General features: G+C 46.7%; 1 protein-coding gene across 1 annotated transcript in view; it reads left to right on the plus strand.

Moving 5' to 3' along the window:
• LOC119406976 (calcium-activated chloride channel regulator 1) overlaps positions 1-25608 on the plus strand; it is a 174065-nt gene extending 148457 nt beyond the window's left edge. Inside the window, exon 15 of the mRNA XM_037673796.2 lies at positions 25599-25608. The gene's annotated coding sequence lies outside the window, so the exon portion shown is untranslated. The remainder of the gene's footprint in view (positions 1-25598) is intronic.
• Positions 25609-26141: the final 533 nt, after the last annotated feature.

Genomic DNA, 26141 nt, shown 5'->3' on the forward strand with positions numbered 1-26141 from the left:
ATTAAAAAATGACTTATAATCAACGTTTATTTAAGCTGAGGTATCGCGTTTGGTAATTCAGGCAAGACGCTCAATAGGCAAGTAGCTAATCAGGCGTCAGTCGCTTCCATAACAACAAATGTACACCTTCAATGCAAAGCTGTAACGACTGGTGCTGGAAGATTAGTTAACTAGTGATTATTCAGTTATTTTCTTGCACCATTAGGAATGATTCAAACGGAACAACGTTTTTTTTTTTTTTTTTTTTTTTTTGCGCGTGGTCTTGCAGCCAGGAGCCGTTTGAAAATGCATTGTCACCATCCCTTTTAAGAGCCGCACGGATTACGTGTGGATGGGTTCCCGCGAGCACATATTTCACTCCTGCTGCGTGGAATCTGGGTCGAGGTTAAGCTTTTTCAACCTGCCGCACTTTTCGAAAGCGCCGGAGCAGAATAAGGAAGGGAGACGGGTCAAGGCAGGCTCAGACCCTGGGAACGCCGAAATTTATAGGCGATGTATTCCAGGGTTCACTCAAAGGGTATTCATGGCAGGCCCCCGCCGCCCTGTTTGAACAATACACCGGCTTTGCACCTGAAACATCTTTTTTCTACTCGCACAAAAGTGAAAGGAGCATTATACCGTTCCTCTTCCCCTTGAAACTTTACTACCAGATTGAAACGCATGTGCAGTATTAATAGTAGACTTGGCGCCAAAAACACGATCATGCACAGAAATGACAGTTCACCGCCGCAATAGCCTCCGCGAGAACTTATCCGACACGAGCTTTTGTTTACTTAAAGAATTTTCGAACTTAACAAAATGGGATTTGAAATTAATGTTGGCAACAACAATTTATGTTGCATCTGCAACGACAGCTTACTCTCCACCAAAGGATACCTTAATAAGCTGTTTGCAGTTGTAGTAGTATGCAGTTGCTTCAAACGTAGTATGCAGTTGCTTCAAACATAACCTTAGCATATAAAGATTGATAAGCTTAGAGGAAAGAAGTATCTACCTATTGTATTTGTTTGAGTAAACAGGTAGATCAATGTTCCTTGCTGGAGTATCAATACTTACTTTGAAAACAATTTCAAAAATTTCATTACTCTTAAAGCAGGCGCGAACTGCTATGTGCCCCGATATTACAGAAGTATACAGTCACGAACATTATGAAAGGGAACACTGAAGTTACCTTCAAGTGGCCATAGTGACTAAGCAGCTGCCAAGCCCAAAAGTGTTTGTAACACTAGATGCTCAAGCGGAAAGGATCCTCTTGCAGATCAATACGTCATATTTTGATCCACACACCACGAGTTAAATTCGAATTTGTGTTCCGTTTCATATTCCTCACGACTGTACCAGATACTTGTCATGAACGTGCATACAGTCTGGCGCCCGATTTCGCTCCGTTCATTATTGCAGGAAGCTCTACGCTTCCGGGTTGGCTCGTGTTTGCGGTTCTCAAAACGCACAATGACGATCGCATCGCGCAAGCGGGCGAACGTATGCCATACAAATCAGGGGCGTTCCTTCCACACTGTTCGCTCTCTTTGGAGACAAAAAGGCGCAGGACGTCACGTCATGTCTTGGCGCGCTCGAGACATTAAACAAAAATTCAAACCAAAAAAAAAGAAGAAAGAGACGCGTCAGAGCTGTGAGAGAGGTCCAAGGCTTCGAGGTTTGAACTAAGAATGGAGCCTTGAGCTAACACAATAGACACCCCGCCCTCCTCCCCAGACTCCTCCACGCAAACTTCTTTTTCTACCCTCTTCAGAATAGAGAACCGTTAGCCCAGATTCGCGCTTGTTTGTGTCATCTTGCAAGCGGCCTTGTTTGTTAAGTCTTATTTCTAGCTTCCTCGGTGTCTCCTTCGAGAATACCCCTGCCACGCACCCCCGTCACTTTTCCGTCATCCCCCCCTTCCCCCCAGACGGAACTCGCCCACCTTCCTTCACCTTTGGCCTCCTCCGGCGGGCGGAAGATGATGGAAGCGTTTTAAGAAAACAGCGAGGGATAAGAACAGTGTTGAAGAAGAAAAAGAAAGCAAACTATTCCGAAAGCAATCAAACAGAGCGGTGGCAAGGGGGGGGGGGGGGGGAGGCTCAAAATGTGAAGCCAGACACATTCAACCTCGCCTTTCTACCCCCGGGATCCAACATCCCCCCCCCCCCCCTCCATACCCAGCGTTGCCTTCTACATCGCACGCTCTTCGACATTTAAGAAAGGAAGAAGACTACGCGAACGTAAATAAAATCCAGTGAAAGCCGCCGCCGCCTCCCTACCTACGGAGGGTGAGAGGACCATCCCCGCCAGAGCGAAGAAAACGGAAGAGCGGTCTTCTCCCCTAACCTCCACAGAAAAGACGGCGAATCCTCCGGTTTAGATCTTTTATTCGCGTCCTCGCGTTTCGTCGCTGTGCCGACGAAGGAGCGCGCACAAGGGTACACTCGCTCAAGAAAATACGGTTGGGTGAAGGCGGGCTGTAGAGATGTGGGAGGAGGTAATGCGGGGAGGGCAAGATTAACGGTCCCTGCCGAACGGTCGCGAACGTGTTTTCACTGTAGTCAAGCTTTTCAATCGCTTCCCTGTAACGGTGACCTTCCGGATAGGGAGCGAGCGAAACAGAAAAATAAAGTTGGCAGAGGCGCAAAATGTAGACCAAAGATGACAGCCGTCTTTGCCGCAAGGAGCCGAGAGTAGAAGCGCAATGCCGATGCGCATAGGTTGCATCAAGAGCAAAATGAACAGGTATGTATAAGGAAAAAAAAAGTAATACGCAGTGGAAAGACCAGAGAGCGGAGAGGCGATACACCGGCGGCCCGAAACCTGCGCGTCTGCCGTTCAGTTGGCGATCGTGGGATCTTTCTGATGGGAACATGGGGCCCGTACACGGCGAGCGATTTCGTGAGCGACCATGAGCGCTAGCACAATGGTAGTGTATGTATACGCGTGGTGGATGCGCTCCCTCGGCCTTTTTCAGAAAAGAAATAGATAGAAATGGAGTAGGAGCAAGCAGGTGTGTTCGAATCCCCTTGCCCCCCCCCCTCCTACCTCGAACAACGGGAAAGCGCGGTTCGCCCGGTGTCCGCTGCCGTCTATGGACGATCTACCTTACAGCATGCTGCGCTCAGAACAGACGGCAGGTATTCAACTTTGCCTGCTTAGCCTTTTTTTGGTGGCGTCCGCGATCGCACCGCCGCGTGCTTTACCCGAGGTTCGGAGGCATATGTTGTGTTCGATGTCCTCGAAACGGAAAAACGGAGGAACTTTCACGTCAGTGTTGTCCTTCAGCGGCTGCGCTCTGAGCATCTTAAGGGCTCGAAGCACTTGCCCCCTTGCGGAGAAAACTGTGCCCCAGTTCCCAGAACACGTCAGGAGCGGCAGGTGTTGTCCCTCAAGGACGCTGGACGGAATGCCGGCACATTAAGTGAAAACCGCAATAGCAGTAAACTGCACGCTTCCTGGAAAGTAAGCCTGTATCCAGCAGGGTTGCCGTTTGGTGGACTTGAAAAGGAGCCAGAACTAAAACCAAAAGTAGCCAAAGTAGCCATGCCATTTTACTATCGCCAAATTTGTAGCCAAATAGAACAGAAGCGGTATTATGAGTAGAGTCTTTAATATTGACCAATAAATAATGCCATTTTGAATGAGCAAGACCATAGAAATAAGAGTACAATGTTTTTGCCACTGCTTGGTTTTCAAGCCACACATAAGTTTCAAATAAATGAACCAATTATAATAAATTCACTGCGCGTGCAGATAGTTTATGTAGAAAAGATAGAGTTCTTGCCAGATACAGACTAATATTAGAACATTCCAGCCAGAAAGTCAGTAGGAACATTAAACGTTGAAACAGGTTTTCTTTGATACTGCAGACCGAATTTAATTAGTAATGTTTACATAAAAAGTCACAGTTTCGCCGCAAGGGCGAAGCAATGAATGCGATAGCAAGAAACTAAATGCTATATGAAGCGAGGCTCGCCAATGGATACTCTAAGTTTGAACAGCGCTCCTGTTGCAAAGGTGGCCGAAGCAGCGAAAGAAACTAGCGTGCTTCAAGTGTCGAGCTGTGACACTTGATAGTTCGCGCTCATCTTCTCCTTGTTCGTTTAGCGGCGTCCCTTGAGCTCGAGTGGCTTTCGTACTCTGCGTAACATGAGCGCGGACATCACGGTGAAAGCGTGAAACACTCCTCTTCCCCTCAGCACAAGAAAACCGCGCGAGCAGACAGCGGAAGGGCAAGGTTCTCCCTGCGCAAGTATAAGAAGAAGCGAGCGCGCGAGCTGACGACTTTTAAATGCGCCTGTCGTGCTCCTAACGCCATCTCGCTGGTAATGAAGAAACGCTTATAAGCGCAGCCGTCTCTGAGTCCGTCCAGCGCTAAAGGGTGTGTATATAACGCTCGCCGTTACCTACGTGGAGGATCTGCGTTTCGTGGCGTAGTGGCTAGCGCCACTCGCTGCGGAGGAAGAGGTCCCTGGTTCGATTCCGCGCCTCGGAAGCATTTTTCTGAATTATTTTTCTTTGGGGCTTTTATATATATATATACATACTTATACATATACGGTGCATGACGGCGACGGCGACGGCAAAATTCAGCCGAGACTGTCCATATAATTGCTATCGCAATAATACAAGTCCAGCTTCAGATTGCGAACTCTAGTGAAAGATGAACGCACCAGCTTTATTTCGTTGCCGATCTCAATTGTTGTCAAGCTGACACGAGAACACGCACTGCGCATCACAATTAGTCGTAGAAACTTGCGCGTAGTATCAGCATAGAAGGCTGGCAGCATGAGCAGCGTGCTGGCCACGCATTTGTCAACATGCACGCAACTTTGTCGCTCCATATTTCCAGGCGCGCGTATCCGGGTACCTGCATATCCGAGTACCTCCATCCGGGTAACTCCATGCGTATCCGGGTACCTCCATGCGCACCAGCCTACTGGTCGGTGGAGGCCACGCGCGCGCATCGGCTGAAACGACAGAAAAGCTTAAAAACAACGCATTTTATCTTCAAATAACGAGAAAAGTGGCTACTTAAAGCGTCACTTCAGAAGTTTAAAAGTAGCCAGAAAGTAGCCATGGAGCCAACTGAAAATTTCTTTCTCCAAGCGGGGTCGAAAAGTAGCCATTTTGGCGCAAGATAGCCACCAACTGTAACCTTGGTATCGAGGCAGGCATGAACTAAAAGTTCGACTTTCCCGGTAGACTATAGATAATTTTGCTGATTTCAGTACATAACACAGCACACAAACAGTCAGTCTCTTTCCTCTCCATCTTTAAATCTTCCCCACCCTATTCCCATGTGTAGGGTAGCAAACCGGTTTTCCTAAACTGGTTAACCTCCCTGCCTTTCCTTCTCTACTATTTCTTCTCTCTCTCTTGATGATTTAAGCACGCTGCAGTCCTTGTGTTCTTCATTCTTGGCTCACTTGCTTGCTCCTCTAGCGTTGTTTCTGTATAGTCACTGCTCTCCGCCGCCTTAGCATATCATCTCGAGCTCGCAAGTTAGATCCCAGCGCATTTTTATGGCGACTATAGATACTTAAACGATTGTGTTTAGGTTCAAGCACAGGTTAGGTACTCGTATAGTGGATATATATATATATATATATATATATATATATATATATATATATATATATATATATATATATATATATATATATAGCATATTTATCAATGCTCGTCCGACAATTTCTTTTTCGTATTCGTATTCGTATTCACCTGTAAACCCAAACTTTTTGATGTCATGGTCACTCCAAGTAATGGTAAGCTGATAACTGATCATTACAGGAAACCCACGGATCGGCAGCAGTATCTTCACTTGAGCAGTAGTTACGTCAAGCGCAATAAAACTAGTATTTCCTACAGCCAAGCAGTCCGCTAAGAATATTCTCAGATAGCAGCGAATTTTCCCGCTACTGTGAACAACTTCGGAGCGCGCTCGAAAAACAGAGCTATCCGTCCAGCATAATTACAGACGCCATTAAACGCGTGGACCAGCTCGGTCGTTCAGATCTGCTGATTACTAACAAAAAAAACCAAAGAAAGTTCACGTACCAACCTAATTTTGACACATGCCGCCTCAGCTCTAAATATCAGCCAGCCGTATTTTAAGGAAACATTTAAACATATTAACACAGAAGGAGCGGCTCAAAGAAATCTGCACGGAGCAACCACGTGTGGTCTACCGACGATCGTGGAATCTTCGTGGTTTACTAACCTCATCTCAAATCACGCGCTTAGGTCATGCAAGTTGTCATGCCTACAACAAACCGCGTTGCAAAGTCTGCGCGCACATGACATCTAAAACAATTTCAAGTAGTTCATCTACCTTTTCACTAACAGTAAATGGTGACCACACATGTGACAGTGCGAGCGTCGTCCGTCTTCTCAAGCGTACAGCATGCAAAATTCAATACATAGGTCAAACAGAGACAAGCTTCAGAATTCGCTTTAATAATCATCGTGCACATGCCATAAGCCTCCCCAATCTACCACTGTCTAAGCATGTTAGTACGCCTAGAGACGGTTTCGAAAAAATTGGGGCCACCATTATTCAGTCCGGTTTCAATACAAATCACGATTCACGAGTCAGAGAATGCTTCTTGATCCACAAATTTAACACCATTCGTTCAGGTATCAATGAAAACGTAGGGAAGGTCGCTTTTCGCGCACTGTAATAACATGACCTTTGTAGCAGAGCCGCTAAGGTCGAGGTTGGCTGTGATTAGAGCACTGCACGGGCCCGGGCCGGCCCGAAAGCCCGGGCCCGGCCCGGCCCGCGTGCCGGGCCGGGCCGTCCGAAGCATTTTCCGGCGGGCCCGGGCTGGGCTCGGGCTTGAAAGTACGGGCCCGGGCCGGGCGCGGGCTTGAGGCTGCGGGCTGGGCCGGACTTGGACCCGCTCATTAAAAGGCGTAAGTCGGGCCTTCGAGCACACGCGAGCGTTATGCATTGCATGGTCTGAGGTATACTGTGCCAAGCTGAAGTGACACGTGCAAAGAGCTGGCTCTTAGCAAAGCTTAGCAATAAAAATAGAAAAACAGTTGAAGTGCCTTTTTTTTTCACCAGTATAAATATAAATTGGCATTGTAAATTTTCACTAACGTTTCGTCTGCTGGACCAGACTTTGTCAAAGTAACAAGTACATCGTGGTGGGTTTCCTTATAAACACGCCAGATCACGTATATATATATATAAACAGCACTAACAATGGGCCAGATCACGGTTGTTCCCATGGGAGGAATAAAGATTTCGGTCTTTTATTCGAGGTTGACACATACGGTACATTTCATTTATATTCCTTGGTATTACGTGCCAAAACCGCGATATGATTACGAGGCACGCCGTAGTGACACCAGATTAATTCCGACCACCTAACGTGCACCTAAAGATAAGTATATACACGGGTGTTCTTGCATTTCGTCCCATCAAATTGCGGCCGCCGTGGCCGCGGGAATCCCACCCGCGTCCTAGGATTTAACAGCGAAACAGCTTAACCGCTGAGCTACCACCGCGCGCAAAGCAACATTTCGATGCATGTACACACCGGACTTTCCGTCCGATCGCCCGCTACAAAGCGCAATCATCATCAACAACTAATATCCTCTAGCGGGCCCGGGTCGGGCCTGGTCATGAACAAGCGCGCCCTGGATTAGTTTCGTAAAGAACGCGCGGGCCCGGGCCGGGCCCGGGCTTGGAACGACGGGCCCGGGCCGGGCTGGGTACGGTCATGTACGCCCGCGCCCGGGCCGGGCCCGCGCTTGGAACCACGGGCCCGGGCTGGGCTCGGGCTTCATAAAGCGGGCCCGGGCCGGGCCCGGGCCGTAAAATCCGGCCCGTGCAGTGCTCTAGGCTGTGTGTCGTAGATAGAAATTTATAATTATCATGAACCGGCACGCACCATCTTCGTCCTCTTCTTCATCGCCTGCCTTTTCTTCCTCTTCTGCTTCGCTACCATGAAGACGTGCGCCGATTTGTCCGGTGATCGAGGGATGCAATAACTCTGAAGGGCGAGACAACGAGCACAGAGGAGAGAAAGAAAGAAAGACATAGGGAAAGAAAGAAAGAGAAAGAGAGAATTTCCTGGCGAATAAAAGAAGTCACAGTTTCGCCGCAACGCCGAAGCAATGAATGCGATAGCAATAAATTGTAATGTAACGCGAAGACCGGAAAGCAGCTCGAAATTGCCAGCGCGTCGCTCGAGCCCAAAGGACGCACGAGAAGAACGCACACAGGACGAGCGCGAACTATCATGCGTCACAGCTCGATACTTGAAGCACACTGCTGAAACATAAAGCAGGACGCACGAAACGAACGAACAGGTACACACAGGACGAGCGCGAACTGTAACAGTTGTTCCTTATTTCTGTTCGAACAGCGCGCTGCTTTCGCAAACGCGGCCGCTGCAGCGAGCGAAGTGACCTTCGTACGCTCTGTGACTTCAGTGCGGACATCGCGGGGAAAGCACAAGACATACAACCCCTCGCCCCTGTATATGCTAATCAAAGTATTTTGCTAACTGCCTATATACACCCACACAACATGGATCCGATGGTTTATGGTAGGTTACATTACGCCACTGTAACCGCAGTGCACTTACATCAAGTTGACAGTTATATCATGATTAGTTGCTGATTCTAAAAATAATTGTTATCCACATGCCAGAAATATAACCAATACTACTTATTTTTCTTTCATCGCTTTTTTTTTGACGAACTTTCAGCTAGCTTTGCTCTCGGGAACTTTTGAGACGGTAGTGCTACCGTGCTCCTGTGTTATTGCCCTTCTTTTGAAGATGAAAGAATCGGCGTACGCACAGATCTAGGTCACCTAAGTAGGAAAGCTGTCGGCATGAACAAAGTCTTGGTATTAGGGTTTTGCGCAGCACAGCTATAAAGTGCAACAAAAGCACTGCCACACTTTTTAAAAGCTACCGGACTGATTGACAGCCTGTGGAATCGAGCAAGGAACCATGCTATGTTGGCGGCATCAACAGTAAACTTTCTCTTCTCCTCTCATACTTCTCTTGAGCCCTCTCCCCGGTACAGGGTAGCCAACCGCGATCAGTTTTTGTTACCGCCCTTTTCTTTCCGAATGACGCGTACGTCTTTTCGAGCATGTGAGACCGCTTTCGAGCGCTTAAGGGCTATTTTAAGGCGAAAGCCTCAGATGCCTCATCAAACGAGAAAAGTGACCATCGACGTCAACTCGAGTGATGCAAAAAATCAGTATCATGTGATGACGTCACCAATGACGTCATCAAGACTGCCACAGGTCACGTAAATTTGGGGCGTCATCGTGTAGTCACATGATTAAGCGATCACACGAGATTGTCGCTCGGTCAAAGATGGGCCGATACCGGAGGCACTGCAAGAGCACGGAGGTGCAGAAAACGCCCAATTCCTCCGATCCCGGAGGCAGTACAAAGCAACGTTCGGTACGAAAAACTTTGGGGCCGGGGGGTGGGGGTGGGGGGTAGGTGTTGGGGGAGGCAGGGAGGATCAATACAATCGAATGAGAAGCAAAAGAAGATGGCTTACGTGTTCCAGTCGTCTTAGACAAATTCGTAAGGAACCATGTGACGTTTTGTCACTGTTTGACGGGGCGCACAGAAAAAATAACCTCTGTACCACGTCGCATTGTTCTTTTCGCGCTCATCACCACATCTGGATAAGATAAATATTAATACCAGATGTGAAATAATAAGTAATTATTCTTATCATACTCCTATGACGCAACAACGCAACGCACAAAAGGTCAAATTGTCATGAGTTGTTCAAAGTGTCACCGACATCCGCGACAGAAATGTCAAGAATTTCCTTTGCAAGGTAGAGCCACGCGGACGAATTACACTTTGTATGCATGGCTGAGCTATATGCAGGCGTGTATTCATTCTACTGACATCTGATGTGATGGTGGGGAGAACACGAATGCTCACCTGAACAGCGATTTTTATATATTTTTTAGGAAGTTCAACCAACCATACGAGGACACACACAAAATGTATTTATGTGATACTTCCGAGCGCATGCAAACGCGCATCTATCATACTAGCGAACACACGCTACACTGTGCATATAACCACACAGGACATACACTAGACTTCAACTAGCCTTTAATCGACATTCCAGGACATACGTGCACATTTGGTTTGAAACAGAGACTACGCGTGTGGAGGTCGCAGAGATAGGCGGCGTTAATTTTTTAGACTTTTGTCTGTGACGATGCCCCTGCGTCTGCTCATCAAACGTATGCAGGGGGTCCCAGCTATCTCTAGCCATAGGTTAAAAATATGGAGACGAACCCTATGAATACGCGACCAAATGTATGTTGCTGAGTATTGCATCGAGTAAATCACACTTTTTTTGTCTTCTGCTTAGTTGCTCAATTAAGCATGTTTAATTAACTAACTTTTGAAGCAATGAAACTGGTCAAAAATTTCCAATGAGAAAGTTGTAGATCGGCTTGCAAAACGTCCGATTAGACTGTCTCTGACTTTCTGTCCATTTAAGCGTTAGTGTTCATCTGTTTACTACAGATGCCCGCGAAATACGACAAAAATACCACGTTACATGCCCGCCTGCGCGCCTACACGCTCCGTGATTACAATGTTTCCTAATGGTCCACGTATAAACGATATGCTTCCCTCGCGGCGGTTCATGTAAGCAGAAGCAGCGGTTATCGCTTGTGCTACCGCTGGCAAAACGTGCATCATCGCAGAGCCACCATCATCGTTCGCTGTACTGTAGCCTTTTAAGCGGCAGCACACCCGGCGAAATGCTATGGCGCAACGTTAGGGAGCACAGCTATCACGGCGCTCATAGGCGCGCAAGCGGGCATTTCACGTGGTATTTTTTCGTATTTCGCGGGCATCTGTAGTAAACAGAAGAACACTAATACTTAATAGATAGAGAGTTAAAAACAGTCAGTCTAATCGCACGTTTTGCAAACCGAGTAACCGACCTACAACCTTCCCTTTGGAATATTTTTGCCCAGCTTCCTTGCTTCAAAAGTTAGTTAATTAATCATGCTTAATTAAGCAGTTCAGCAGAACGCAAAGAAATAGTGCGACTTTCTCGATGCAATAGTCAGCCAGATGCATTTGGTCGCGTCGTAGTAGAGTGTGTCAGCGTATCTTTAAATTTTGGGTAGAGTAGGCTGGGGCACCCTGCATATGCTTCCTGTAATGTCGATTAAAGTTCAGTTGAAGTCTAGCGTTAGTCCTGTGTGGTTCTGTGTAGCTTGTAGTGCGTGTTCACTAGAATAACGGATGCATTAAGCCGGTACCAACGAGCCCAGCTAAACGCAGTAACGGAAACGTGTCAAAACAGAAGCTCTCGCAGCTCAAGAGCCATCGTGTCGTCGAAGATGGCAAACGACTGAGCCTGTTAGGCTTAGAGGACGCCTAGTCGAGAGGCGTTGTGGCTATGCACAATGCGCATCTGCTCACCAGTATACAGTTTTGATAGTACACGAGAGGGCCAGCGCGAGCTACTTCCGTGATGTCGGTTCAGGGTGCTAAGCGAAATGTTGCATGCCAGGCCACTTCTTCCGTCACGTCACCATTTCCCCCCCCCCCCTTCTTCCTTCTGCAGACCCCCCCCCCCCCCCCGCCGACACCATTACCGCAAAAGTCAGAGTATGAGCAGCAGTAACTGCGATTCAAAACAACATCCGGCTACCAGACGCGTCTCATAGAAGCGTACACACACAGTCACGAACCTATTCTATTTTCTGCATCAATACATATCTTCACTCTCCGCCCTGTACACAGAAAGTTCCCTCGCGTACACAGTCTTCTTTTCTCGTTTCTTTTACCTTCGTTGTAACGGGACAATCGTTGTAACGGGACAGCAACGCAGCTAAGACGAGTCGACCTGCGGGCCTATCAGCAAAACTCACACTTTTTTTTTCTTTTTTTCAGCCGTCATAGCAGGGTGGATGGAAGGCAACGGGATTTTTTTTCACAAACAGCCGATGCGTAAAAGGTCGCAAACCGCGGAACAAAAATGTAGAACAGATTGGCGTCAAAAAAACATCGCATCCTGACCCACCGCAGTCAGGCTTTGCGAAAAAACGAATCAAGTAAAGCCGGGAGAGGCAAAAACAGGGATGGAGGGTGGGCGTAGAGGGCAAAAAGAGCGCCAGAAAATAAGCCTCGAATAAAGGTTCCAAGTTTAGCGCCATAAACGCGCCCGCTGTCAGCCAGCCAAAGTTGCACGTCAAAAACGCAGGTATACTGCGACAGCTACACGAACAGTGGGTAGTATCATTCCCTCTTTTTTGATATATAATTTTTGTTTCGTTATTCCTCAAAAAAGGCGTCACTAACGAAACGGATGTAAAAATTTCTGCAAGCGCCACCGCAATAATTTCTATGCTATAGAAGGAAACTCCGTCTAGCGGAGCAAAAACGGGCGTTTTTCTCACGAAAGCCATCGTTGAAGTTCCCGAAACTAAAAACAGGGACACAAAAATGCGATGCGAAAGAGAAGCAATCGAGAACAATGCTGTCCTCCGGGGCCAAACTATTGCGCAAGTATAACCATCATTTATATCGCATTGACCTGGCCACGTCATCCATCATCGAGCGCGTATCGTATATCATAAAGCGCCGACGAAACTTGGACGTTTCGGAGACCTTTTTCTGCTCTCCGTCCTCGCTTCCCCCGCGCCGCGCTCCGCCTCTCCCTTTTCTGTTCCAATCGCGCCGTTCCTCAAAAGTTATTGAAGATGCGAAAAATAAAAATAAATAATGAAGACGAGGGGTGGGCGCGGGGACCTTTCAGAAGTTCACGCTAGGACCCGCGTATGGGACGACGACAACGCTTCACGTCACAGAGTTGAGCAGATGACAAGGAAGCATGACCTCGAAGACACGTCCGCGGGGTCCGGGAGGTCAGAAGTCAATGTGGCGACGTGTACACGAGAGGGCGCCACATCGTAGCCGCGTAGTCGGGCCACCGGACTCTCGGAGGTTTTTCAAGAAAGCCGCCGCTTTGAATAGTGAAGTATTCCGCGAAAACACAAGAACATAAAAGATAGCGGAACGTAAAGAAGGAAATTTTTCTGACGGCAGTTCTCGAGAATGACGCGAGACTCCGAGATGACCAGCCGTGGTTCACCCTGCTCTCAAAGACGTTTACGCGTCCCCACCCTTATACTGCGACACGGCCGCGTGACTTTAAAAAATGGCTTCGTCATCTTGACAGCTGCCTTTTCGTAGGTCTCGACAGGGCGGCCGCTTTTTGTTGGAGTCAGTTCCGGGCGCCTTCAGCCGATTCTCCAAGGTGCCACCGGACAAACAGCGGCGTCGCAGCGCAAGGCCGAGGGTCTTTAACCGTTTAGCAGTTTATTTTTCTATGTTATCTTTCGTGATGTTGAGTTCTCTGCTTAGTCGCCGCCATTTTTCAGCACGAGACTCTGAAGGTCTTGAACCCGTCGCCGTTATGTTAGCATCCGTTATATCTGTATACAAGATTTTCGCTGCTCGACTTGGAGCCCAGTTGCAAATGACGACACGGCTACAATTTTAATGCCAGACAAAGTATTATATGAGATTCCACGACGTCACCGTTGGGTCGTGAATCATTAAAGGGACTCTGCAACACTTTTCCAAGTAACCATCGAATGGCTTCACTGAAAGAGTTTATTGCCTCACGAATTGACCACCGCAAAAATTTTTGGAATCCGTCAAGTACGAGCGGAGCAGAGATTTGTCGCACACTGTAATTCCTTTCTCTCTTCTTTCGTCCCGACGAACGCGCTGGAAGTTAAGTAAGCAGGGAGGGATGGCACGGAGAAAAGAAGTCACGTCACACGCGCATAATGACCTTGAGCACTTCTTTTTTTCTCTGAACGCGCGGCTAACCTTCAGTGAGATCGCGAACGCACGCGCGGGCAGGTGGCGGCCTTCCGAGGCGGGCGTAGTAACTATGCATCCAGTGGTGCTCAAATCAGCCAATGGCCGTGAATTTGAGTATATCGCGTGGTCATTTGGGTATATGACATCATTTGTAGAGAGAAGAGGGAGCGATGTTTAGCTGACTTTGAGAATTAATTGCGAATTCCAGGCCGCGTACTGCGCTATAACGTTTCGCTCACGCGTTCTCAGTAGCCTCGAATACCGATCGGCAGCGTATTCTGGCCATGCTGAAAAAGTGTTGCAAGGCCCCTTTAAAAAGAATTTAAGAACAGACATAATAAATGTGCGCACAGAGGTGCATAGGAAAGAGTAAGTGGTGCCTCTCCCCTGATCATCTATGAGGGGCACCAAGTCTGCCCGATACATTCACTGAGTAGGGCCTGTCCTGTCACCGTTTAATGTTCAGGGTTTAGGCCACTCAGGATTTTGCGATAATGGCGGCCGAGGACCCTTGATGTTACATTCCAAGAAGTACTGCTTACTTCCCGCCTTTACCCTCTGACGTCACAAGTTCACGGTATCTTTATGTCCTGCAGACGGTTGTTTCGAAGGTGCTACGTAGCGTATTCGTCTGTTCAAGCTAGAGAAAATAGTATCCCTATGGAGAGTCTAATGTAATCCGTGTGAGCACATGTCCGATAGTTTAACATGAATAGACGTTTTCTAGATGTCGTTAATGATCACGCAAGATTACTGTCATAAGAACGAATAACAGAGTAACCGAGGAGTCCGATGTTTGTTTGTTTGTTTGTTTGTTTGTTTGTTTGTTTGTTTGTTTGTTTGTTTGTTTGTTTGTTTGTTTGTTTGTTTGTCTGTTTGTTTAGGTTGCCCATATGTGTCGTATGAAACGTTCTTTGTAATGTTGACAGAGAGATAAGCTAATTTCTCCTAGCGTGCTTTTCTTGTCAGGGACCAAGTACAGGACATTACCGCCTCAAGAATACGAACTAGTTATTCTGTACAGCGTAATGAAACCAAGTAAAGTACACTTTATTTGGCTTCATTGTCTGTTGGCTTAAGTTGGCCGCACATAGCAAAGAAAACGAGCTCTTAATCAATTTCTCTAACTGGTTCTTCTACTATACAAATGTATACTGGAGATTGGACGAAGCTTCCTCTTTTTTTTTTTTACAACGTTTCTCACATATTTTTTTATTCGTGTTTCTTGCACCAACGACATAAGAAAGTTTTCCCTCGCTACATTCACGGTGTTAGGTCAGTAGTGGTCATTATACCTATATGGCTAAGTAGCGCACTTACGACGGGGACAGAAGGAATAGGATGGATGGACACGGCACTCACTACTAGTAGCTAGGGTCGTGTCCTTCCTATTCCTCTGTCCCCGTCCAAAGTGCGCTACTTAACCATATAGGTATAATGATCAGTCACCAACTAGCCCAGCTCTCAACCTTATTGAACTTCAGTAGCGGTGCACATTATGAGAGAGAGACATAGAGAGAGGGAGAAAATAGAGGCGCTTTGATTAATGCTGCCTGTCGGGATTAGGACGAGGGCCGGGGGTCACAGTAACATAGCACGCTGAGGTCGAAAACCCGAAACGTCAGCTATACCTCACTTCAAGTGATCAGCAGTAGTTGCACAACAGACGTTTGCGGGAAAAAACACCGTTTAAGATGACTTGTATTTGTCAGTGCAGCTTACAGAATAGCACACACACAACATACACAAACACACCACGATGCGCTATATATGAACTAAGGTATACCATTATATCATCGATATAAATAGAAGTTCAAGGGTAGATGGAACCTTGAAGAGATGAAAAATCCTTGGAACATAGGCTGTCGCCGGAGCCGACGTCTCGACAAGCGGACTTGTCTTCTTCAAGGGTGCAAGTGGCAATTGCACCCATGAAGAAGACAAGTCCGCATGACGAAACGTTCGCTCCCGTGTCAACCCGTGCTCACGAATTTTTTATCATTGATACGAGTATCCCTGAGAATTCGTAAGAGTGAGCAAATGAATTCGTCCCTTCCAGAGCGCAAGCATTCTGATTCCGTCGAGTTACTCAAACGGAAGTACTCATGAATCTTTGGGAATCCACATCGCGAGTTGCTTCGTTTCCCGGCTACAATGCGTAGCTCCCGAAAATGCTCGACACACCAACTGTTACTCTGCTCCCCCTCCATGCCAAGCCAACTAGTGTTAGGCGCCGATGAAGCATTCGCTAAACCAAAAATGTAACGCGCTCTGTTTGACTATACCGGTGTGGGTTAAGAAAAACCATTCATCACTCCACTGCCAGGCGACGCTGCGTTTCGCGTCTCTCGGTGGCCGACCTAACCGCCGAGCGGTCCTTCCCGCAACCATCGCACCCTCTCCACATCTCTCACTCCATATCCTCCTCTCCCTCCCCTTACTTGAACATTATATGTGTGCGCAGCACGTCGGCTCACTGGGTGTTTATTGATGGTTAACTTTTGTCCCTGTAGTTTTTCTATTATTAGTCCATAGACAAAAAAAAGAAAATGACGCTATGCTCGCTTCTGTTATACGAGCACCCTTATGGCAAAGAAGCACCCATTGACACACATTCAGCCGATCGTAGCTTTCTACTTTTTTTGCTTATTTTTTTTTTGTTCGGCCTCGTGCTGGAGCTGTCACCCAGACGTTCTTTCCTTCTTTTCTCATAGGCCGTTGTTGCTGTATTAATCGACAGAAGAGATACCTACGACGCAATCGAGATCGGTGACTTTGATCAAAGTAAACAAATTGTAAAGAAAAGGGGGCCCAATGTTTTGTTAGCTGCGCGTTCTTCCGGTTGGAAAATTTTGATGAGAGAAAAAAAAGCTTTCGGTTATCAATGGGCGCTTGGGCACGCTTGAAGAAATTGGCGGCTCTTTTGGTGGCTTCTCTGGTTTCGGCGGTAGCACGCGTGCGTTAAATTCGTTCCCTTACTGAGAAAAGAAATTACCTAGCCGTAGCTTCTCTATTAATAGGGCTTTCAGAAAGCAGAGTTTGAAAAGTGCAAATATCTTACGCAATATTGCGAAATATATTGAAGGCATACCTTTTTTTGCGTGAAAATCAGCACTTTTACGCAGTACTAATAATTATTTGATATTAAAACGTACACAAACATGCAAGGACATACACACACACACAAAAAAGAGATAACATGCTGACAACCGACACCGAGAGGGGCACAACGCCTGCCTACTCCTTCGGGGAGAGAAAATAGAAAATGGATATGCAGATAGAAAAAATTCAGTGGGAAATAACTAGAAAATAAATAAACAAATGACAGGAAATCGACAAAATAAAATATGAACGAGAAAGATTGTCTGCAAAAGGGAGGGTTAGTCAATTTCGTTAAGGAAAGGAAGCAGCGCACGAAGGGCCTGGTCGCATAGAGCAGGACATCCTCTCGGAAACAGGTAATCGTCTAGGCTAATATACGCTTTATAGTACAAGCAATTTATATTCCTGTGGTAGTAATATGCAGTTATCACGGATTGAAACGCGACATCAACAGTTTGAGTGTAACGACTGGTATAAGCGATTGCTCGAGATAGCCGCGTCATGTCGCTAGGAATATGACCGCTGAATGTAATGTTGGCTCTGTTGTGCAATTGTTCGAGTCAAAATTACGCAGATATGACAAGAATTGAACTCGGTGGAAACGAAAGTGCGTGCTACATGATACTGGCGAACAGGACATGGATGAGGGAGAGACAGCGACAATGCTAGCAACTGGCGTTGTTGCTGTCTCTCCCTTACCAGTGTCCTATTCGCAAGTATCATATTTCATGGCTATAACCACAGTCTCTCAATATGCTATAACCAAAACCAAGTAGCCCAGCTGCCTACTCTTAGCGAAAGTACGCACGTGCATAGCACAGCCATAAATTGTCGAATTCCAAATGGTTTTTAGCGGTGCATGTGGGTCCATTCTTTTGGCATCCTCGTTTTTACTGACCTCAACTCGCGGGCAGCGCTTGCGCGTCGATTCTATGACAACTCGACTCCGCCAACGGCGTGGTTGTGGCTACGACGCTTGTTTAGCAGGCGCACTATTCAGCAGGCCGCTGCCACACCCACGCAAGAAGCCGTGACCGGTGAAAATTTGTCGCCACTTCCGACGTTCGTCTGATTAGTACTAACTGCGCATCACATGCAGAGAAGCTAGCACTGACTAGAGTTACTGTACATGCTCCCGTAGGGAGCATATACAGTAACTCTAACACTGACCTATTTGACGCGCCCTCTCGCGGAATGCGAGAGGCGGCGCCCTGGCATTCCCGCCGAGAACCGGAAAAGCGTGCCGAAACGGCCCACACTGCAAAAAGCACCCATCGCGCCGTAATCGCAGCTTGGTTCCAGACGCCGAGCCCCGGTTCTGTCGTCTTCAAGCACGGAAACATGCTGCTAAACGGAAAGAAAAGGGCAGACGTGCAGCCATCACACGTTGCTTACCTCGACAAGTCAGGTGGGAGCTGTGTACTGTAACGGAGTTGCGGTACTCCTGTCAAGTGAAGGGGAAACTCGAGAAACACGGCGATCAAACAGCTAGAGAGGTAGTCGAAGCTTTTTTTCACCGCAAGATAGGGATATAAGTGCATAAGCCACCCGTCTTCATCCCTGTCGGATAATGAAGTAGGTTTGCTCGTTTCAGGGCTGTAAGCGGGAAAGTGAATTGTAGATTATTTTTTGCTGTTGGACGGAGTCATTGCGCATGACCAGTTGTGTGCTTACGTGTGCTTACGTGTTGTGTGCTTACGTGTTGTCTTTCTGGAAATAAACGTCAGTTGAAAGTGCCACCTGTATCGTCTCTGTTGCCTGTATCCCCGTGTTTATTGCGCTATTCTACACTGTGTTCTATACCAACTAGCTCGGCTTTCCTTACTATAGCAAGTTTGGACAGACGCCGTCTCACATTACAAAAATTACTTGTACCGTAGCGTAGAAGGCATCTTCAGCACAAGGCGAACATCTTCCTAAAAGACTTCTTAGTGGAGACTGGGCTAGATAAGCGCTTGTGATAAGCAGCTGTGTTTGATAAACAAACTGATGGTGCTAGTCCGCGTGCACTCTGGGTAGAACTTGGACAGAAACGTGACAGAAAATTGCAAAGTGCAAACTACACGGGGGAGGTGGAGGGAACACTATCATGGTAGGTCCCCCCCTCCCCCAGCCTGAGCACCGGGGGTTCAAGTCCCCTATGACGCTCCCGCGATTTACGCCAGTGTGAAGCGGTATGTTCACAAGCTACGTAGCGTTGACTAGTCTCGAGCATTTTTGTCGGGAAGCACCCAATGTGGTCAGCACGTGTTAACACATTACCGTGAAAAAGAACTCTACATTTCAGAATCGACGTCCAGATTTCAGTCATTCTGTAGATCAGTGTCAATACATTTCTCGAAACCTGACGTCGAATGCCCTTTAGAAATGACCCATATATGAGATATGGTAAAGGCGTTCTTTGAAATGACAACGTTAGCTGATATTTTGTAAGTTAGTGAGATAAGTCTCACTTACTTACATTTTATAATTAAGTCAGTATGAACTTAATATTATTTGAATACTATCGCATAATGAACTTTCACCAATCAAGCTTGCACTAATTCACTTTCACTATTAACTTTCACTGATTAACTCTACTAACTTAATTTGATTTTATGTTCACATTTGCATGGCTTTTGCTCCAGGATCTTTTGCTTTGTAGGATTTTTGTACATTCGCCCGGGTTTTCGCCACGTGACTCTTCTCGTGAGACCTATAAGGCCTTCTTCTTAAAAAGCGTTTTCATATTTAATCCCTTTAAGCAATCGAGAAAAACTGACAGGGTCCCTTGTGCATTCGCCTAAGACGACTCGAAGGCGAAAGCCGTCATCTTTTAGGGGCGAAGCTCCTTAAGGCGGCACCCGTTCGCCCCTCGTAGTCGTCGTCGTCGTAGTAGTAGTAGTAGTCGTAGTCGTAGTCGTAGTCCGTAACAAGTCTCACGCTTTGACCTCCAAGGTGGTGCCGGTGGGAGATTTTTCCTGTGCGTTGTTGAACAATAAAAAATTCGCAGCGTGCGCGTTAACTAAAAGCCAAATTCTTCTGTCTCTCATTCCCCATTAGCAGCCATTGGCATGTTCCAGTAGGAAACGTTAGTAGAAGTAGAAGTGTAAGTGTTAGCTAAAAGCCGACTTCTTCTGTCTCTCATTCCCATTAGCAGCCATTGTTTACCTCCAAGGTAGTGCCTGGTGAGATTTCTCCTGTGCGTCATTAAACAATAAAAATTTTGTTCAAAACGCCGTTGATTGATGAAATAAACCAACGAAAGACGCCAGATGTTTTGTAAAAGCAGAACGAAAGAACGCCAGATGTTTCTAAAGCAAAACGAAAAGACGCCAGCTGCTTAACGAAAGACGCCAGATTTTTCTAAAGCAATGGTTTTCTAAACAATGAAAATTCACAGCGTACATGTAAAATTAAAGTGAGCTGCAAGTCGTCATAACTCATCGAACCTTTAGTATAAACGCGCCCGATCTCACGTCGGTGATGATGTACTGGGCAGAATTCACGGAAGATTCACGGTTTACCGATGAACCTCCGCAGCTTCGCCCACTCATCATCATTCACTCCGTGGATATGCTGTGATTTTTTCTTCTCAGTCGATGTATTGATCCTCCCTCGATAGCCCCCCTCCGAACTCTTTCTGCACCTAACGTGGTTTTTCACTGCAAAGTATGGGGGGCATTGCAAGCTTTCTGCACTATACCTGGTTTTGCACTGCCTCCGTGATCGGCCCACCTTTGACCAAGCGACGGTGTCTTGTGACGAAGTCATAAATTTATGTTATGGTGTGTGACGCCATAGTTACGGCGTAATGACGTCAAAAATTTTGGCACTATGTGACGTCATATGGTGACGTCATATCTGCGGCTCACAGATGGAGTTGGTTTAATTTATTAAAGCACTTGGTGTGCATTTCTCAAAATCACTGCTGTGGGTTGAGCACGTAAATGCAGTATTACAAAAGTTAGGTGCGATAACTGGTATCGTGGGTCGAAACCGCTCTCTAATCCCGAAACCAGTGAAATTGTTGATTTATAATGCCCTTTTCGCCTCGTATTTAAAATAGTGCCATTTGGTTTGGGGGACTACTACAGAATCGAACCTCTTGCAGTTATTACTTATGCAAAAAAAGATTTTTGAGAATAATTGTAAATGTACCAAATATGCATCCTTCTGAAGAGCTATTTAGAAAGTTCAAAATAATTAAAACACAAGACATATATGTGTACAGATTGCTCCGTGAATATCGAATACATTGCGAGCACCAGGATTCTCTTTTCATGGGATTAGTGCAGTTGCGTCCGAAAGAAGCATCATATAATATACGAAAAACCGAGACATGGAATGTTCCGCATTGTCGAACTGGTTACGGTCGGCAAATGGCTCGTAATAAGCTTCCGCGTTTATTAAATGATTATAACAACAAACAAATTGATATTCGCGATGTTAATTGTCTGACTTGTATGATTTTTTCTTAACTTAAGCTCTTTGTCTAAAATTGTTTGACTTTATATAAATATACACGTAGAATGTCACTAATGCAATACCACAGTAGTGATGAAAGGTTGTGTTGGCGCATCACGCAGATCTAAACAAGATGTACAAAAATGCAGGACGTTCTGTAAAGGGTAACTAACAATGGATGTATAATTTGGTGGTTCGTTTCAATTCATATTCTACTTAACATGATTAATTACAAATTTTGTGTTAACAGTTTTAAGAACATGCTTGTACCTGAGCTGCTGTCTTTGTACGAAGTCGAAGGACCCCCTAAAGCCATTCAAATGGCTTTTCGCTTCGCCTCCGATCACATGTATTGTGGTGAATCAATAAAATCAATCAATCAAGTCATCACGTGATAATTTTTTGCATCACTCGTGTTGACGCCGACGGTCGATTTTCGCGTTTGATGAGGCATCTAATGCTTTCGCCTTAAAAATAAGGCGAGCGCTGCCACTCCACTTGAAAGCCGGCAGAATGCCACCGTCTTTTTTTTCTTTTCCTGGGTGTGCGAGACGGAGGCTTCCGGCGCCCACCGCCGGCGCTCCCCTCGTCGTGGCTCGAGTTCCGGCCTAATTCTGACCTTAGCCTGTTTGCTTGCTTCCGACACTCGGGTGCACGTGGAAGCGTTTGTTCCACGATGGATTGGAGGCGCTTTCGTCATCTCTATCTCGGTGACATTTCTTCCGTTCGTGCCGTTGGCCCGCGACTTCTCTCCTGTCTAAACCTGGAAAGTTCCCTATAATATTCCTTTCAGGCTGTAATGATGACGAACTGTCTACAAATATATCAAATGTATTCAACATTATTCCCAGGCTGTCGATACGATTGCATGTAAGACCAGGCAGTAATGTCTTGTGTGTCTTGTGTGTTTGTCATGTGTTGTTTTTGCGGCTGATTGGTAGCAGTCTCTTCCAATATTGCAGCCCAGAGATCACGAGTGCTACTAATTAAGTGCATGCGCCTGCTTGTTGATTTCATTGCACACCTGGAAAATCATTTTCGCAAAATTTACCACTGTCGTAATTGCGCAAAAATTCTGTTCTTCGTTGCCGAAAGAATTTCCTGCAAACGTACTGAATGAGGAGAAAATTTCGGCAGGTTCGCAGCTATGCCTGGGAATCACAACGGCAAACAAAAAAAGAGACAAGGCAAATAAGCAGGATTAATGATATATCACAGGTATCCCCTGACACCTGGAGTAGCAAGCCAGGTGACAAACCAGACTAACATCTCCGGGAATTTCATTAAAGATTATCATCTATCTCCAGCGAGAGAGCACAGACACAAAGAACCAGCAGGAAATTATTTTTGCTTATTTCTGGTGTTTATGATGAACCAGATCACCCAGTAAGCAACGTTAATTGAAATAAGTGGGGCAATAGCTGACGGTAGACAGTACAAAAGCGTGTGCCACATCAGTTTTCACCAGGTCCTTTTTAAGAGTTAAAGAGCTCGTTTCGCAGAAATTACGGTGTCGGCGTCGTTGGTTTTGAGCAAAAAATCAGCGTTGTCCATGAGCCAAAATTCGAGACAGGTGCAAATAAAATCTTCGCTTCAAGTGAAAATCGAACCCAGGCCTCCTGCGTGGCAAGCAGGTGTTTTATCACAGAGCCGCTCCAGTGCGCGAAACTGCTTTGAAAAAAAAAAAAAAAAACTTATACGCGAATGTCATGTAGTTTGAGGAGTCTCCTTAATGCATGTAATACTGCGTGACAGAAGCATAGAATCTCACAAGGCATCAAAACATCTGAATTGCGCAACGAGCGGGTGGTTTAAAGCTGCGCACCCATTACAAAGCCCTTAGGGCTAATTATTCATCATTATCAGCAACAGCATCAACAAAGTGTGCAGCTGCTCAGGTGCGCGTGGCACCTTACGGACGCGTAGTTTGTGCTTTGCCAATTCTCAAAAGGAAGAATCGTGGCGTAGTGGACATTTCGCAACTATACTTGCAGTGGGCATACTAGGACAGCTTAAAACGGCCACTGTTACGCACACAGACGTTGCCTTCCTTGCGGCACGCTTGAGTTGCCCACGAAGAGAAGCTAGGCTAGCAATCGGGAAGGCGATGCGCACGGGGCCCATGTATAGCAATGAAAAGAGATTCTTAACTGCACCAATTTTCTCCTATTTCATGTAATGGTTATAAATTCCTCTTCTTCGAATGTTGCTTCTCTCCACCTCCACATCTGGGTTTCGCTTCTTATATTCCGGGGCTTGAACAGTGAGTAATAAAAAGAGAGGCAGCAACGGCACTTTGTTTCATTCGATGATAAGAATTCACGAGATAAAGTGGCGAGTTGGGCGTATTGGTACATAATTTCACACTACTGCAGCACAATAAACAGACAAGGATGAAACGAGACGACGAGGACGTGCGCTCGCACTTGTAGTGTCGTTTCGTGCTTTTCCGTTTATTGCACTGCAGTAGCTTGAAAATCAGAATTCACCGCCGGCACCGCAGCTGTGCCCTTTATTGACGATTAATCGCAGGCCAGTTTTTTTTCTTATTCTTGTTTTAAATATTTTAATCTCTGTGTAAAGCAGGCATTCAGCGTTTGAAAATATACCGATGAAACAAACGCATGAAGCAATATTTAATCTACCTTGGCGCGCTGCCACTGCCGCCACCAGTCGCGAGTGAGGCAAGGTTGGCGACCTCGAAGAGCCGAGTACTCTGCAGAGAGGGCAGAGCCCCCAACTAACGGTCTTAGAAGCTATCGTTTCGCGTCCGTCCAAGTACCTTCATTTCCCCCAATATCCACTCACGCCTCCTGCATCCAGATTTCTTTCATTTTTCTTTTTTACAGCGATTCTCCGCGCGCTTTCACCGTGTATTTCAACGATGGACTATACCACGACCAGCGGTGGCCAACGCACAATGACCGCCCACCGCACTACCCGGAAATTCGGCGATATTGGCCTCTCTCTAATCTCTGTCGCGGCAATGCGCCCGGAACTACAACACTGGATGGCCGAACAAAGCTGGCCATTCGTGTCTTCTCCCAGGGTCAAAAGAAAAGAATAGAAAGATAAGAACATGGATAAACACCGCACATTGGGCGAGGTGTAAGTGGGAAGAAGGAAAGGCGGAAATAAAGTTCCGGAAGCGAGCAAAAGGTGTCCGCAGGCGCGACGAGCAAGAATTCGTCTCCCCTGGGCTTTCTATCTCATACCGAAGCCCGCATAGAAGACGAACAGGACGAGAAAAAAAAAAACATGAAATACGCGAACACACACGAAATCACTACAAGCCCCTCTTCGGACCCCTCGTCGAAACCCCGATCCAAAGCGCTGCCCGCATCTGTGCCCACCCCCCGTATTTCCCCCGCCTCAGAAAATACCGACACTCCCCTCCGAAACGGTCCCCAGCCCCGCGCCGCAGCGGCTACCCTACTGACAGCTTCGTCTCTCATGCAAGCCAGAGCGGACGGACAATGGGACCCTTGAGAAACAATGCCGGCCGAGGCACAAAAATGGCGCCGACGGCAGCGCGTGACGTCACGTCGCGCATGCGCGTCGCAGCGGCCGTCGCCAACCGTCGCTCTTCGCGTCTGTCGCGCCGCCCGCGGTCGTTGTCTGCATCCTCCCCATAGCGTTTTTGAATAGGCTTTCTCTCTCGCGTTTTTGTTTCTAGTGCTTTTTTTTTTTCTTTCTCGGAATCCGGCCTCTTTGAAGACTTCACTACCGCGTTCGATAAGCTTCACACTGTGCTCCGTGCGTGTAAGGTTATCGAACGAATAGGGCGGCCGAAAAAGTGAGGCTATTCTTGGCTGGATGGTGGGTATGTTTTCGAGTGGGCGCCGCTGTGCCTGACGCAACGCAAACAAAGGAAAATCGCGGCTCCTCTATGCCACAGGAATTCTGAATTCCCTTTGTCGAAGCGTAACGCCAGCGAGGTATCAAACATTATCCCGTTCTTCTCTTGGTTCACGCGGTTACGACAGAAGCCAAGTTCTTTCCTATGGACAGCGCCCTGAGCTTCAAAGACGAGGCGTGACGATGTTTTTCTTGACCACGTGGAGACGTCAGGGGTAGGTCGCGAAAGAAAGCTTTTCTTTTGTGAAAGCCGGCACCAACAAACGAGCGTTGTTTTCCTGAGCAAGCAGCCTCCCAGTGTTGATGCGCTCCTTTTAAGAACAAGCTAGATGGGGACAGGTATACATGCGCTTGTGAGTAATACACGAGTGGACTCCACAGGCCCGAAGGGGGTTGAGAGCACCGCCACGAGAGGGTACGAGTTCGATTCTTTGCCATGGTGACTCAGCAACACACTGTTTTCCTGTCACAAAGCTTGCAATGTACGTGAAATGCATCCTGCACTTTCATTAGAGTATAACAAAATATGTAGTTTTGCTCTGTATAAACAATAACTATAATAAGTGAGCATGTGTTGTGACAGTGGCCGCATTTCTATGAGCGTGGAATGCAGACACACCCGCGTACTTATATTTAGGTGCACGTTAACGAACCATTCATAATCGTATTGCGGATCTTGGCACGTAAAACCCCAGAATTTCAACGCAGGGACGCCTTAAGTGCATCCCACCGGATTCCGTACCAGACTAGGCAGTAGTGAAATTACAGTAATCAGATTACTTTTTGCTGTGATGACTATAGTAATGAATTACTTTTGTGGGCTTGTAATTTAGTAATGTAATGAACAACTTCAAGCGAGTAACATCAAGAAGTTTACTCATT

Source organism: Rhipicephalus sanguineus, chromosome 10 (genome assembly GCF_013339695.2).
Source record: "Rhipicephalus sanguineus isolate Rsan-2018 chromosome 10, BIME_Rsan_1.4, whole genome shotgun sequence".
In the NCBI taxonomy this organism is placed as follows: domain Eukaryota; kingdom Metazoa; phylum Arthropoda; class Arachnida; order Ixodida; family Ixodidae; genus Rhipicephalus; species Rhipicephalus sanguineus.